Source organism: Porites lutea, chromosome 3 (genome assembly GCF_958299795.1).
Source record: "Porites lutea chromosome 3, jaPorLute2.1, whole genome shotgun sequence".
Classification (NCBI taxonomy): domain Eukaryota; kingdom Metazoa; phylum Cnidaria; class Anthozoa; order Scleractinia; family Poritidae; genus Porites; species Porites lutea.
This window is the reverse complement of record NC_133203.1, coordinates 6,992,732-7,010,109: the sequence shown is the minus strand read 5'-3', so window position 1 is coordinate 7,010,109 and position 17,378 is coordinate 6,992,732. Positions and strand designations below refer to the sequence as shown.

General features: G+C 41.5%; 1 pseudogene; it reads left to right on the top strand.

Moving 5' to 3' along the window:
• Positions 1-15: 15 nt before the first annotated feature.
• LOC140931508 (uncharacterized) lies at positions 16-16,972 on the top strand (annotated as a pseudogene).
• The last annotated feature ends 406 nt before the right edge of the window (positions 16,973-17,378 follow it).

The window sequence follows — 17,378 nt, the reverse complement described above, 5'->3', positions numbered from 1 at the left end:
TTCTCGCTTTTCAATATGGCGCCGCTGTCACCCGCCATATTGGAAAGCGAGAAGACCCTGGGACGAGGTTGGCAACAATTTAACCACGTGGTTTGCAATGGGAAACAAGAAAGGGAGAGAAAAAATCCTCATTTTTGCATCATAGTTACCGGTAAGTATCAACGCCGCCAAGTTTTACAAAATTTCAAAGTTCTCTTCTGCGCCAGAGTCGTACCCAGTCGCCACTTCTATTTATTCTCGCAAAGGAATATGAAAAGGCAATTTGACGCGCACAAAGGCGCTCGAGGAGGAGGGAGGAAAAGATTCGCGTTTTTCTTCCTTCCTTCCCTTGATGTACTGCGAACTCATTAAATCCTTCCCACTAATCACAGCGCATACAGAGAAGCGACTCGGTACTAGTCTGCTTCTGCGCGTCGTTTTTTTAAAAGCTCTTATCTCAACGTTTGATATTGTGATGACACTTGGTGGGTAGGGAGAAGGGGTGCTCTATACAATGGCCTATACGGGGAGATTACACCCGAAAGGGGTACCTTTTTCAAGTTTAAGGTATATAAAAGGGTAAGAATTTCACGAGTTAAAGTATTTTAAAGGTCATGTGCTGCGCGTTCTAGGCACCTCTCTCTAATTTTTTCTTTTTTTGCTTAGTACGCGTCACAAGCGGACTTAGAATTTAGTGAGTTCTTTGTTAGTTCATTTTGTGTATACAGGATTCTGATGTCTTTACTTACTACCCCAGTAAGTTAAGCAAGAAGAGGGCCTTTTTTAAAGCCGAAAAAAGCCATGCATGCGTGCCGATGAAAATGGAACTTTACAAAGGCTACTAACGTACTAAAACCAGTAGAGTCAGTAAAGAAAACGTAGAACACGGCCGTACTGACCGTACTAACGTGACTAGATGGCGGAATAAAATACCAGAACATAGATCATGGCCTTACTAAGTCCAAATTATATACCAGCATACATAAACGATGGCTGTAATAAGCGCACTAAAGTACTAAGACCGAATAAAATACCAACATACATGGAACATGGCCGTACCTAAGCGTACTAACGTATTAAGACCGAATAAATACCAACATAGAGCATGTCCGTATTAAGCGGCACCGGCACTGTAGTACGCTCACTACGGCCATTTTCTACGTTTGTTGCCGTTTTATTCAGCCTTATAAATAGCATCAGACGCCAATTACGGACATGGTCAAAGGAGGATATTACCATCTTCCCGTCGTGCATTGTGGTCAAACTATAATGGAGCAGTTAAATAAACAGATACTTAAAGTAGTTTTAAACGATTCATCCAGCAGTTAAGAGGATCTACTTACCAAACTAAATATGATCATCCTAGCGGCAGGTCGAGTGCAAGTCATGATGGTGACATTGTACAAATGTTTACATGGAATGACCCCGCCTTAACCCGGGCTTACATTAAAGCTTACATTCAAAAGCGGCGTTTATCATGTGTATCAGATTATAATTTTTTGTAGGTTCTTATATCATGTAATTCGGGGATATTAGCACTATATGCTACTCTGCAATCCGAAGTAAAATAAAGTTTTGAATGAACGACATGAATGAATGAATAAGTTTTCTAACAACTGCTTCATTATCGTTAAATAAAACAAAACTCGCACGTAGGGAACTTTTCCTTCGAACTTTTGAATTTTGAGGGCAAATCATTTTAAATTCAGCTAACTAAACCCCCAACACAGATTATGGTAAGCCCGTGCTTTTGTGTGTGTGTGTTTCATTTCTTCATTTCTTTGGTACCTAGCCTGCGTGGCATACACCAAAAAGTAGAGGGAGGAGGATAAAAGCTCTTCTCTCTCCTTCTCTCCCCAATTTCCCCTCCCTTTCCTCTTCTTTCTCCTCCCCTTTTGACGCCTACCTTGCAAGCTACTTCTTTTGCCGGTGGGGGGGGGGGGGGGGGGGGGGGTGCCGGCAGCCGTGGCTGTCTCTAGTGCATAATGCACCTTGTTCCCCGCCCCCCACTCCCCTCCCCCCAAGGTGCAGTGTGGTCTCGTGATAAATCACGTGCTATGCATGAGTGCTTTATTTGTACGGCAGCTTCATTTAGCGGGTTCCCTTAAAAACACATGCGTGGGAGGCTACATTAAATGTCCCTGGAGTATTTAATCGTAAAAAGATTGCGAAAAAACGCATCTTCTTTTTCTTTTATAACGTGTTGATTGAAAAAAGTTAAACAAAAGGAGTAAAATATCAAGTGTTGGTAGAAATATTTATGCAAATGCACTAGGTCTAGCCAACTGATTAGAAGTAAACAGTTTTAGCGTCAACTTACCCTCGCAATACGGCTATACAAGTGAAAGAAAATTCACAGTTAACCGGCTGCACAAGAGGAAAAAATTGCTCGAGTAGAGTGCCGCTAAATCTAACAGCAACGCGACATAATGGACATTGATCATTTTTAAGGAACTGGTAAGAGTTAAATTTTGTTGGTGGTGACCCATTTCGCATATTCCTTCTAGAATTGGCAACATGGACGATAGTTTAATGCTTTTTTGGTTAGTAGTTTCGTATTTTTTTTGGAATAAGTTCTGACCGGTTAGCGGTCAAAATTTTGACCTTTCTTTTATTTGCAAAATAGAAAGACCTTCAATATAAAATTTCATGCTTATTAGTATTCTTTACATCACATTTTTATCCTAATCGGTATTTCCAGTGAACCTGAATTCAAAGCCAACCCTGACTTCTACGTTTGCAGAGTTTTATTGGGTAAAGAGGTCCTTACTACACGTGATTAAATCTGCGAAGTCGATTTAACTGAATATAAATGAGTTTTTGAAGTAGAAAAAAAGGTGATTGGATCCGAACATTTATACAAACTCTCACGTTTTCTAACCCAAGACTTTTAAAAACGGCGGGTAATTGAAACCAATTTTGTTTCCTTTTTCTTAGGTTACTTGAACATTGGCCGTTTTTGTACTAAGGACGCACTATCCGTCCAGATAGCCTGCGAAGCGCAGACGTATTTCCGGTCGTCGCTTCTCTCCCTCCGAAAGGGGAGAGAAGGAGGGAGAGACAGAGAAGGGAGGAAGAGAAGCGACGGCCGGAAATACGCCTGCGCTTCGCAGTCTACCGTCCAGACGGATAATGCGTCTATAATATCAATATTTTCCGGGATCGGACAATTCAGTTAACACACTTGAACCTCTAAGGTTTTGTACTGCACCACACCAAACATAATTTCTAGGCCCATCTTGCGCAAAATCAAGCAATAAAAAAATAATTTTTTTAACTAAAACCACAGACTAACCCTTTTCGAAAAATCCATTTTCATGACTCTGTAATCTTGTAAAGAAAAAGATTTTCTTGTCCTAGAAGGGCATGTTTTCTAATCTACGTATACAACTTCAGAAAACTTGACTTAAACCAATTTTTCGCTCAAACAACAAAGAACCTTAAGAATTAGCACCAAATTAATGAAATAAAACCCTTGCTAAAATTCGAAAATTGCATTTTTCGAAAAGGCGTCAGTCAAGCTTCTGGTCAAAAATAAAAAGTGTGTGATGAGGCCTTTACTGTGAGTTGTATTGTCACGCAGTTTGCACGTGAAAGCTTTAGGAATTTGCTGCTTTCGTGGTTCGTGTATGAGAGAATGAGAGAATACGACTTAATCTAATCAACCCGAGGTTTTTAAAAATAACTGTCACGCACGCAGTTTGCACGTCAAGATGTTGGACACTGCCCCCTTTTATGGTTCGAACGCGAAAGAATGCAGCTTGTTTAAGAGATCATTTTGCTCAATAAGATTTTAAGAAATCACGTCTTTTCCGAAAATCTGCAATGAAATTATACGCCATTCAATGTTAACCTCATTTATCTCATAACAACCATGGAGTTTTGCGTGACATTTTCTTTGGCTCTCGACAACTGAGGGCAAAAATATTGTCAAACTCTAGGCAATAAGCCAAACCCCTCAATTCCAATCACAGTCGAACCTCTCCAATACGGACATCGAGGGGAGAGAGCGAAGTGTCCGTATTAGAGAGGTGTCCGTATAAAAGAGGTCACTATGATGACGTCACTTTCATGACTCCAATTACAGTTAAGTGTTCGGTAGCTAAAAACAGGCTCACACTCGTCTTTAATCTGCATTTAAAGTTATTAATTCACAGCACAAAGACACTGTCTTTCAATAGCACACAACTTTGTACATCTGAGCTACAGACAAATTACTGTTTAACAACGAAACGAGCTACATCGCAATGCTGCTTGTAAAAGTTGTAACTTAAAGGACAATTCTGAAAGCGTCTTTCGCTATTTTGCAAGAGCAGTAAACAGTAACTAGAGCACAAAATGTGATAGAAAAGATTTTTATTCTATCTGTAACTATTGAAGCGTAAAAAAAGTCTGTTATGTTCCTTTGTACACCTTTCGCAAATTGTTGTTTGGTATACAGCGACTGGACTTTATATCACCTTGCATAGCTCAACAGCCAGACTAGACGGGATTCACGCTGCGCAGATTCACCTAATCGGGATTTGGGACTCTTCTGATCACCGCAGTGTCTGTAATGAAGAAATTAATTTTATATTAATTCACTCTCTGGACCGAGATTTAGTGTCCGTTGTCCGTATTAGTGAGAGTCCATATTGTAGAGGTTTTTTTAAAATAAAATATGTGAGAATTTTGCCGGGATATTGGAAACTGTCCGTAATAGAGAGGTGTCCGTACAGAGGGGTTCGACTGTATTTTCGACAGATTTACCTTCAAATTTCTGAAAAATATCCCGGCTTCTAGGTAAGATAAAGGTACCGTAAGCTTAAGATTTATTAGTTTATCTTTTCCGAGCAAAAAATCATCCTCTGAGACGGACATGTCCCTACTGGCAATGAATAGTATGTACAATGGAAAAGGGAAATGACCGGTACCTATGGTCCACCGCAAAAAAACTTTAACGCCGTACGCTGCGATGATAATTATTTTCCGAAAGGAAAATTTAAATCATTTAATAGTTTGTTTCACTAAGTGAACCTTGTTTTTTCAATACGTTCGATTTCTATTATAGATTTGTTTGCCTGGTGTTATCTGTGGGACGTATGTAACAAGGATAAATGCTGTGTCCTGACAAATCGCGCGGCAGACATTCTGGTCGCGTCGCTTAGCTTGTTTACTTCGCTTGTTTACGTTCGCACGTATTTCGTGCCTATCGCAACTTTGAATCAAAACAAGCGATCTCGATTACTCTATTTGGGCGACGCCCAAATAACTAGCCTTTCTGCACTATAAAAACATCAATTTAAAAAGTTGCAAAATTTGCATTTTTCCGAAGGGGTTAGTCCACAGTTTTGGTCAAAATATTTAAATATTTTCTTCTTTCGTTTTTGGCAAAATATGGCCAGAAAGCTGTTTGAAACGATGTAAATAGGAAACTAGCCTCTAAAGACTATAATAACATCGATTTAAGAAAGTCGCAAAATTTGCGTTTTTCCAAAGGGTTACTCCTGGTTCAGCTGGTAAAAAAATATGAAATTTTTTCTTCTTCCCTTTTTGTTAAAACAGAGTTTGGTGGCGTTGTAGATTGAGAACAAGCCTTTCTAGACCGTATAAAAACATCGATAAAGAAAGTCGCAAAATTTCCATTTTTCCAAAGGGGTTAGTCCATAGTTTTGGTAAAAAATTTGTAATGTTTTCTTCTTTTTAATTGTTGCAAAATATAGGCTGAGAAAAGGTGTTTGGTGACCTTTTAAAACTAGCCTTTCTAGTCTATAAAAACATCGATTTAAGAAAGTCGCTTTTTTTTAAAGGGGTTAGTCCATGGTTTTGGTAAAAAATTTGAATTTTTTTCTTCTCTTCGTTTTTGGCAAAATATGAGAGGGCAAGTATAGGTGTTTGGCCACGTTGTAAATAGAAAACTAGCTTCTGAAGACTACAAAAATATAGATTTAAGAAAGTCGCAAAATTTGCATCTTTCCAAAAAAAATTTGAACTTTTTTTTTTTCGTTTTTTGGCAAAATAGGGTCAGAAATGTTGATGGGGAAGTTGAAGTTTGAAAACTTCCCTTTCCAGTATATAAAAACATCGATTTAAGAAAGTCGAAAAGTTAGCATTTTTCCACTGTTTTGGTCAAAAAATTGGAAATTTTTTCTTCGTTTCGTTTTTGACAAAATATGGCCCGAAAAGGTGTCTGCGGACGTTGTAAATAGAAAGCTAACTTCTCACGACTATAAGAAACATCATCTGCGGTGTATCTGCTCGCTAAAGGTAGCACTGAGCTGCACCTATTCCAAACAAGGTTTGTGATTGGCTGGGAAAGCGATAGGGATGGTGACATAACAAAACCCCTATCCCTGAAAACAATAGATAATGCAGGTTATAGGGACCAATTAAATAAGAGGTTTGGATGCGTGCAGGTGAATCGTAAAGGTAAGCGGCAAAGGACGTTGAACGCAGGGGCTCTTCTTAGGTCAGTGCCGAACGTCGAACTTTTCATGGGAGGAACCAAACTGGGCGGATTAAGTTCGTAAAAGGTTCGACGTTTGACCCTGTCTGATTCAAATGGTAAAGTATGATTGGTTCGACCTAACAGACGAATTAAAATTAATTCATGTCGACCCAATTACACTGTAATCACAAATTGGTTCGTCTCATCAAAAGTTCGACGTTTCGCCTTGGATTGAGTGTTTTTCAGTGAGGATAAACGATGAAGTCAAAGAAGTCACGGCAAGTGCTTGTGGCCAGCATCAAGGACGGGAAGGAAAAACAAATGTTAATGTCTTTTGTTTACTTCGAGGAAGCAAGAAAAGAGCTTTTAGGCTACGGTTGTTCTTGCGTCCGTTGCAAACTGAACTGGAATTCTGTAGTGTTGTTTATAAGGAGAGTGGAAATCCGGAAAACCCTGAGAAAAACCTCCCGGAGCAAGGGAAATAAGCAATAGGAACCTCAACCCACATGTGACAACAACTCCGGGATTCGAACCCATCTGACCGCTGCGCCTATATTTGCATGGGATTGCCCACAAGTGGCAATTCTAGTTTTAAAGGGGCTATGCCACGAGGATATTGATGTTTTAGGTGAATTCTGTGTCAAACTCAGTAATAAGTGCCTTTACCCATTAAGGCGATTTTCGTTTCACCTTGAAATGAAAACGCGCGAACAAAACAGAAACAACAAACGAACGGAAATAGAGCGATTTGATTGGTTTATTGAACGAATACAAACGCGCGTGGCTTTTGGTTGGTTAAGCGAACGCCCGAGAACTTTCTACAAATCAAACGATACTTCGCTTTGACGTCATACTGCAATACGATTGGCCAATCGAACAATGCTTTCTCCATATTAGGGTTTCCTTTGGCGGGAAAACGAAGAGGCCATGTTTTGATCTTTTCATCTATTGCCTGATAGAACAACTAACGAACACTTACCGAAACCATTTTTCAAGGGCATACGAAAATTGTTCGACTCAAACGGACAGGTATTTTCGTAGCTCAAATGATCATGTAGATATGGTGGTCTCGCCCCATCAGGGAATTCAGTCCTGAACACAGTCCTGAATTCGGGATTCCACGCCGTGGATTCCGCATTCCAGGCGCCGGATTCCAGCCTTTCCAGTCAGGGAACTTGGATTCTGGATTCCTTGAGCTGTATTCCGGATTACAAAGCCCTGCAAAATTTCCCCAGATTCCGGATTAAGCAAAAATTCGGTTTCCCTTACATGGGGAAAGATAATAATAGCCTGTGTACAGACCCCCCCCCCCCCCTTCCCTCAGAAAAAATCGGAGAAGAGGTTCCTGCTCCTATTTTTACTGAGGGGAGGGTAGGGTCTGTGCAAAGGCTAGATAATAAGTGTCCTTAATTAATTCTAACGTGCTCAATCCGCTGACGCTTAACTAACTTAGGTGTGTGTGCTAAACTTTTATGATGAAAGCTAACTGTGTAACTTTGTTTGACTTTTCAGAAAAGTGCAAGTGTCCAAAAATAATCCACGCCAACTGGTACGATGTCCCACCCGACGTAGAGAGCCACCCCTGGCGAAATCCCTCGCGACTGTTCCTGTTATTACTCGGAAAAATTGTTGAAGAATGCTGTGGAAATTGCACAGGTGGTGACGGGGAGTCTGAGACCTCTTATTCCAAGCGCCAAGAAACACTGGTAAAGATATTTTTAAAAACACTTAACAGATAAAGAAGACTTTGCAATTCTTAGTTCTCTTCTAAGGTGAATTTCTACTGTCGCGTAGATTTATGAGCGTATGCACGTAAATTTTACGTGCGTCAAAAAAATAGAGGCAACGTATGAAAGGTCGCGATTAACGTATAGGCTGATTTAGTGGGAAGGTTAGGCAGCAACGACGGCGACGGCTACGAGAACGTCACTTAAAAAGTGAAGTCGCGCAGCCTCAAACTTCAATCGTGCTTATTCCATCTCGTTTAATTCGTCAAATGTTGGCAAATTGTTTTGGAGTTGAATTCTAAAGGATTGTATCAAAGCTTAGGAAAAGAAAAGGAAAGTTGTTGTCTTGTGTTTCCGTTCTCGACTGAACGTGAAATTAGGCACTTTCAAGTTGTAGTCGTGCAACGACGGCTAAGAAATGTACGAAAAGCGTGATGCACGTGCAAACTGAAGTTGTTGTTTTGTCAATCTAAACCTGTTGCTTTTTTGCCTTCCTCGTTGCCGTCGCCGTCGTCGTTGCTTCAGCTCCCTAGTAACAGAACGGAAACGTCAGTTGACGACTGCCCGCTCAAACTCAAAAAACTGACTTGACTAATGACAGAGCGGGAAATTAGGTACCGGAAGTTGCGTTTAGTCCCTTCGCGCGCTTTCCCGTCGTCAAATGACCTTCCCGTTCTAATGCTAAATCATCCTAAAGTTGAACCTACCTCAACCTTTACGTTCACGCTAAACCCGCCGCCATTAATGTCTGGTTTTTGCTGAAAACCAGGATCTTCCGAATCATTATACGTTTCTACTCCTCCCCAAAGCCAACATTGATACTTACTTCTCACTTAGGGCAAAATGTTGGCTTAGAGGACCGAGCTTCCTCGCGAAAGCATTTTACATGGTGCTAGGATCTTCCTACCTGTCAGCTAGGAAGATCCTAGCACCAAGAAGTTCCTAGTGCTCGGGACAATTACAACCCCTTGCAGGTACAATTTTAAAAAAGCCAAAGGCGTTAGGATGATCCGCCCTCTAGGATTTTTCCCCCTCCATGTAAACAGCCCTTAGGTTTAAAGCCTAACTGGAAGGAATCGGTATTCCTTTTTACTAGCTCGTAATGGTGTCGTTTTTCAAACTCTCACCAAACTGTACACGAGCGGCCGGCATTCCTCTCTTGTACGTACTCTTAGACATTTTCTCCTGTTACTCCTATTTTTCTTCCTGTTTAAAAGAGGTTGACATTAGGCTACGAGTAGTTTCCTCAGGGGTAGTAGAGCGAGCGAAACGCGAGCGCGCGTGAAAATCACCCCACGCGAGAAAAGGCGACACGCAGCAGGGAGAGAGAAAAATGACTTTTCTCATTTTTCTCTCTCCCCGTCGCGTGACGCCTTTTCTCGCGAGGGGTAATTTTTACGCGCGCTCGCGTTTCGCTCGCTCTACTATCCCTGAGGACAAATGGGGGACTACTTGTCGTCTACGTTGACATCAAAGACAGTGAAAACCTGGATCAACCTGATACCACCACATTTCCAATCAGTGAGAAAAAAGCCGATCGCTACTATCAGACTACCCACAAGTTCATCCCTCTGGTAGGATCTCCAGGCGACGCACTCATTGTTGTTGATGAACCACCCGGTACGTCAGCAAACGCTGTGTTTAACTCTGTTCGATCTGGGTGGCATGTGTTGGTACTTACGTTACTGATGGGGTTCCTGTCCGGCATCATCACGTGGGGACTGGTAAGTAGTGAACGAGTGTTCCCTGGGTAGCCTGTGCCAGGCTCTCAAATAGTAGGAACGTCGCGAGAATAAAACTATTCGAGCGCATACAAGACGCGCGCGATTTGGGGAAGGGCCCGCTCTATCTCTCCTCCGCCCCTGAGAGTTTTCTGTATCATTTTTTTACTGCGCCACTCTATATTACTATCTTGGAGATTGGAACAGGCTATCCCTGGAGACTGTACACTGTCCCCCAGAGATTAGCTTCCTGTAGCTCTCGGTTAACAAAGGCCTTCGAAGGTCCTCTCCCTAAAATCCCAGCTGGCTGAGTAAGAGAGGTGGATTTGCAGCGTGTCAAACTAAAGCTACGGGAAAACGGGCAACAAAAAACAAGCAACTTGTCATGCAACAATGCTGCAAAACGAATTGAATAACGATGTTGCGCGTTTTACCACCCATAACAAACCTGTTTTACAACAAATCAGGTTGTTAACAGGTTTGAACTGGGTGATAAAACGCGTAACATCGCTTTTCAACTTGTTCTGCAGGAATGTTGCAAAACAAATTACACGTTTTTGCTGCCCGTTTTACCGAAGCTTAAGCAGGCGTTGTTCTTATTATTTAGCGACAATTTATTCTTTTAAACTGGACACGCAATTCACATCAGGAACGGATAAGTTCTCTTTACAAAATCCCTTTAATCCTTTTAATTTACTTCGTAATTATAAGTTTCAATTGATCGCTTTGTTACGGAGGCACTCGATAAACAACCAACAAACAGTGGCTCTAGCACCGGTAAAGCAACCAAAACTACTTTAAAATCACCATGATGCGTTATGTTTTAGGGCACGTGGTACAATTCTGACGAATTTTCCAGGTCGTTAATTAAAGCGGGGGGGAGAAGGTTTATGGTGGGCATTTGTTACCATGACAACCGTTGGGTGAGTTCAATGCTTTATTATCTCGTTATCAAACAAACAGTTACTGGTCGAAGAATGAAAAAGATTTTTGTATGTAAGTCTGAAGCGTGTGCCAGAAAGAAGTTTATAACAAATTAGGTCCGTTGCAGGTTGCGATAAGGTGTTGCAGAAAGTAGAGAGTAGTTCTACTTTTTGAAACAATTTTCTGCAACCTAAGACAGGTTTTATTCGTGAATAGTAAAACGCGCAACATCGCTTTTCAACTCGTTTTGCAGTAATGTCTAAGACTCTGTAGTTTAACTGAGGCAGAGAGGTTTAATCTCAAATGTTGATCCAGGAAAAAAGGTGACCTTTTTCCAGTTACTGGACTAGTAAACGAGCCTACTCTCATCGGTGCATTCCCGGAACAAACCTTTCCTCAACTTAGAAAGCTTTGTAAATATCTTCTGTTCTTGTAAAAGTAAATGATTATATGTTGACCCTTTCAATGCAAGAGTGGATGATGGGGTCTCGTAAAGTGAAACTAAATTTTCGTGAGTGAAAACGCTCAATTGAATATGTATAGATAGCAACATCTATTTTTTTGCCCCTTACAGCTAAGGTGATCGTTCCTCCCGAGGACTCAAGGCGCGTATTTTTGCAATAATCCGGGTACTAGTTGGCCTCGTTATCACGTCCATATTTACGGGTGTCGTTACCACGTCTCTCACGGCTATAACGCTGAGCACTGATGTGAAGCTTTACGGCACTAAGGTGAGTTTAAACGAGCTATGGCATGATTCTTTGGTATTACTTTCATCATCATCGTCGGTCGACAGGAGAGCAGTCGACTGTAACTGATCTCCGACTGGCTCGGTCTTAGGCAGTGCGCACCATGTTATCCCATGAGAAAAGCTTATTGATCTTCGATCCATTCCTGGACTCAGCTGGAAAAGGACTTATGCGGTTGGTCTCCCTGGGGGTCTCCTTCCTTGGGAGGGCTCATACACCAACATGCTTCTATAACATGACGTGGCAAAAGCGGTTAGTTTCTCACCCATGTCTTTGGTGATTATCTACGTTTCGCAGCGATACAGTTGAACGGAAAGACAATATTGTTCTAAAGAGGCGCAGTTTCAGATCCAAAGGTATTGTCTGCGAATAGCAGATCTTGTCAAGGCTCCAGAAAGCAGACCACGCGCGCGAGAAGGTATTACTTTAAAATCCTAAAAACACATTAGAATCATAGAAAACGCTGAGATAATGGTTCTGTCTGACAGACCGTCATAGCCTTATAGGCAACAAGTTTCATTTGTTTCCCTTAGATTGTAGCAGTTGCAGATTCCACCTAGTACGGATTAGGACTCAACAAGAACGCGAAAATGCAAGGCAAGTGTCAAAACACGTTTGATAATGTTTGAAAAGAAACCTTCGAGAGGGTAATGACGAAAGACAGATTTCTTGATTTCTGTCAACTTAGGTGACCACTCGCTCGCACTGATCACATGATGCGGCCTTATTAGGCTTAATATTTTAGTATTCCTTAATAAGCCTCGTTTCCAGTCGTCCTCGGCGATTTCGGCTATGACGTCACTTTGGGAAAATCCGCCGAGGACGAATCGCGCTCGATTCTAAGCCTCCTCTGCTCACTCAGATACGCGAACTGACCTGGGGACGAGGCTGTTCCTTAACGTCAAACACCTGGGTAACATCAGAAAAGGCGAGGGAACATGACGGTACATGCGCAACATGTCATCCCTACACGTCCTTGTATAATGTACCTAATACATGTCCTAGTAACACGTCCCCTTGTCTACATTAGGCTGATTTAGCAACAGAACGGGAACGTCAGTTGATGACGGTGTGCACAAATCAAACAACTGGCTTGACCAATGGCTGTGCGGAAAATTGGGCACCGGAAGTCCAGTTTAGTCCTTTCCGCGCGCTTTCCCGTCGTCAAATGACGTTCCCGTTCTGTTGCTAAATCAGCCTATTGAATTGAACACGCGCCGATCCTTATCACAGTCGACCTGCATGTTGCCGCATGAGAGCGAGGATCGAAATTCGCCAATCACTAATAACCATAGATATCCAGGTCGTAGCAAGTGTGGGGTAGTCAGAAGGACGTCAGTGGAGAGCAAAAATTTTGAAAAAAAATTCGGCAAGATGTCATATCATATGTATAGTTTTCATACAACATTCAGTTTCCTTGATGAGAATTTTCGTCCTGCAACAGCTTAGATGGCGCCGTTATTAATCCTGTGTAGCCAATCGACACCGTCGCCTAAAGAATGCGCAGTTTATTTGGAGAGAAGTTGTCGCGAGAAAAAGGGTCACTCTCCCAGCCTAGTCAGCTTTAACCCTTTACACCCTAAGATCACCATTTGAATTCTCATTTGTTGCCCCTATTCATTTCCTACAGAAGTGGTTGGGAGAAGATGATAAAATATCAAGCAAATTCATCTTGTATGATCACGTCCGTAATTCTCATGTTCACTCTGTTTATCAAAGCATTGATATTACAATATATATATAAAAAAATCACCTCTTTGTCCGAGCAAAGAGCTTACATCTGCGCTTGCGCATGCTCTCATTGTCACGCCTTGACCGAATTGACCCGGCTGGGCGGGGCCTATGTGTCATCGATAACAAGTGACCCTCCTCGGAGGAGCACCCTTCTAGCTGATCCAACTTTTTGTTTCTCATGTAAACGGTTCTCCGTCTTCCCCACGTTTCGTAATGAAACGTTGGCTCGTCCAGCGTAGCTCGGGTAGGCGAGTGAGCCGTCTACCTGAGACAAGTTTTCTCCATTTAAACGGGGGCATAGCAATAAAACTCAAAGATCAAACTACGATGAATAACATATCTTTCATTAAATTGATTTTTTTTTTCAGGTAGCATAGACTTGGTGTCTATTGCGGGCCCGCTGACACAGCGACAATTCAAAGGTGTTCTAATGGACACGTACGTCACTGGAGAAATGAAAGAATTCTCTAGCAAAAAGCTGCGAGTAAACAAAATCATCGATCAAAACTCATACTATGGGGTTGTATTTGGAGATGGACGATTGTCAGAAAAGACCTTTCAGAACTGCTTCGAGGACTACTTTCTTTCAAACCAAGCTGAAATCTTCGAAATAGTAAAAGCGAATGCTAAGCCACTGGTGGTAAGTTTGTTCGAAAATCTTTTAATTCCGCTATGTTTTGGTTAATGAGTCAAACTTCATTGACATTTTGATTTCTTCAAGTATTAGACTTTACAAAATGCTAAGGTCAACACTCACATGGATTTTTCACTGTAAAAGATAATGAACAATTGCGTTCACAAACTTTTCAAAAGAGCAAACTTCACTCACATAGAACATCACATTAGACACTAACTATGAACTGATACTACTGGGTTTACACATCAGTTACCATCAACACTCTTTTTAAGGACCAAACCCGCATGAAAGATCACACCAGACGAGTTGCTGATTTTACTGGGTTTACAAATTAGTCACCAACACGAACCTTTTAACCGACTACACTCACATAAAAGATCACAATAAGACAAACTACTCATGATACTTTATTCATCCATCAACAAAACCTCTTTTAGGGAACGATTTCACTAGACAAACTATATTCTCGTCCCAAGGGCCAGTCACTTTAATCTATAACGAACGAGACCACGTGACCAAAATAAACGAAGGGGTCTGGGGACGAGAATAGACCAACTACATTTTCGTTCCCAGAGCCAAACAGCTTAGCGATCGAAATCATGTGACCAAACAAACTACGGGGTCTAGGAACGATAATGGACAAACTACTAATGTCGTTGACTTTCAATAAATGTATTATATCGTTTTTCTTATTGTTCGTAGGAGCTATCACAGAGTGCAGACGTGAAGCGCTCATCCGGCTTATTTGAGGCCAATTCTCCTCTGTTCCAGAACTCCATTTACACCTGCATTGGCTTGCTGCTGTTTTTGTCGGCTTTTGGCATTGTCTGGGACTACGACTACATGAGACATTGAAGAAAAAGGCAAAGATGGGTAAGACGAAAGGGTCAGATCATGTTCACATTTACTCCCCTAGACGGTGCCCAAGTAGGGTACTCAATGGGCACTAATCTGAACACACCCTTTTTCAACCATATGTCATTTCTTTCACAACCTCTCAAGTCTGCTTCCTCCTCAGACGCTTCATTTTTCGCACAGAGGAGAGCGCGAAACGCGTGTGACACGCGAGTGATTGGTGACGAAGAACAAGGCCCGTTGTCCCCTTCCCGCCTTCCTTTGCGCACACGAGGAGGCTTTAAAGTCATAATGGCCCTTATGTGTGTTTACGTCAGCCGAGCAAATTTCACCACCAAGGCTTGTTGTGACCAAATTCTTTGCATTTGCAACTCGGCAATAGAGGTGGGGTTAACACCCATTTTTGGAGCATTATTACGTACTATGTAGAAGACTTTTTGATAACATTGTCAGTAATCCAAACCTTAAATTGAAGGCGCTCCATCCACCAGACTATGACAACTCACGCTATAACCTAAGACGACAGCACCTTTTTAATATGCCAAAGCTTTGCACGAACAGAACAAGTAATACTTTTATATATGCGATGTCGAAACAGTCCGGGCTGTAGTTTTATCCCACTTATATTCATGCTTTATATTTTAACATATTTCAATATAAATATGTTATATAGAGTTTTTAATACTATCTTAAAAATCAGTTTTTGACTTATTATCTAGGATTCATTTGTAATTTTCAAGTATTGTTAAGTTTTTGTAAATAATTGCGTAATTCAGCCTTTGGTTGCGATGTAGTTTTAATAAACTATCTATCTATCTATCTATCTATCTATCTATCTATCTATCTATCTATCTATCTATCTATCTATCTATCTTTGTACATGAGAATTCTTTCAACTATCGTGAAAATTCATATATGTAACATTTGTAGAAAACCTTAATTTAATAACTGACCCTAAATGCAACAAAATCTTAAATATAATAAAATTTCACCCTAAATGTAATAAAGTATTAAATGTAATAGCGTTTGGAGTTACATTTGAACTTTTAAGCGTGACCACATTCGGCCTTAAATGGTATGACCGTTGACGTCATGCTAACGTCATCAATGACGTAAGTAACGCGTCATAAACCATCTAAGTAGTTAGGAAAATGGCCACTTGATCCTTCGCGCCATCTGCCACGAAAATCAGTCACGCCCCCGTCAACCTCAAGACCAACTGATTACGACACCTACGTGACCAATGAAAAATCAATCACGTGTCTTCTTATTTATGGTAAATTTACCTTCTTTTTTTTCCCTTACTTACAACTTTCTTTGCCTGCAAGGGCCTATTAGTCACTCCAGAATAGTTTTTTTGGACCCGTAAGAGTGACATCAGACAGATTAAGGAATGAAAATTCGACGGCGTTGACGAAGGTGATAGCAGATCTGAAAAGAGCTTGACCAATAGCAAGATTTTTAGCCTGTTCCAGGCGTTCAGATAATAGAGCGCGGGAGAAAAATTCACGAAGAAAACCCCCCATGTCCCCCCTCCCGTTTTCCCGGTGTACAATTTAACTCGCTCCCCACTAACCGCCGCGCTCTACTCTCTGAACGCCTGGAACAGGCTACAAGATTTTCGAAACGAGGCTTGGCGGTAAAATTTGCTAGTTTGACGTAAACATGCATAATTTAGAAACGAGAAGGAAGCTGGGTCGAGTTAAGTTTAGCAAAGACTTCTGGGACTGTTACCGGAGTGGCCAATAGCTACGATTCCAGAAGTGTTAGCGAAAGTAAACTCGACTTTGTTTTCTTTTAGCCAGTTCCAGACGTTCAAAACGCTTTTCCTTCTCGTTTATAAAGAGGCGAATTCTGTGTAGTACTCCTACCTCCCCGCCTCCCAACTAAAAGGATTTTTTCTCCATTTATGCCATCAGAACACTATAGCTTGGGTTTGTTCTCATTGCAGAAGTCCTCTGCAGATGAACTCGAACTTGTCGGTTGGGCCTGGGTACGAAATGGCCAAAAGGAATCTGGACATGATGGACTCGCTGATGCAAGAAGTTCAGGCGTTTTACGACAACTGAACGAAGCGACTCGACGATATCACAGCTAAACATGAAGAGAAACAAAGACTACAAGCTAAAAAAGAAAAACTAGAAACTTTACATTATGACTGGATGTATTGCTGGTATTGTGTACTCCGTGAGTCACACTATATTCCATATGCACTGTAAGTAATACCAAAAACAAGGAAGCGGGAAAATTTCCTTTGCTGGCTGATTCAAGAATATATATTATCGCTTAAGAGTCGGAAGGAAGTCCCTGTTCGTACGTTCATCGGTCGCTGATGATAATGACAGATTATGGATGGAAGTGATCATTGTTACTTTTCTGAATGCAGTAGCGACTGTAGATGTGGCAGGTACAGAACACAGGTCGCAGGTCACAAGTGCAGGACGCTGCTCAATTGATTAATAACAGAGGTAGGAAGTTTTCCCTTAAGTTATAGCCTGCCAGGCGCAAAGAGGGGAGGAGGATGGAGAAAAGCACTCCCCTCTCTCCCCAACCCCCCTCCCTTTTTCCCTTTCTCCCTATCCCCTACCCCTTTCGACGCCTGCTACGCAGGATATTAAACTAAAA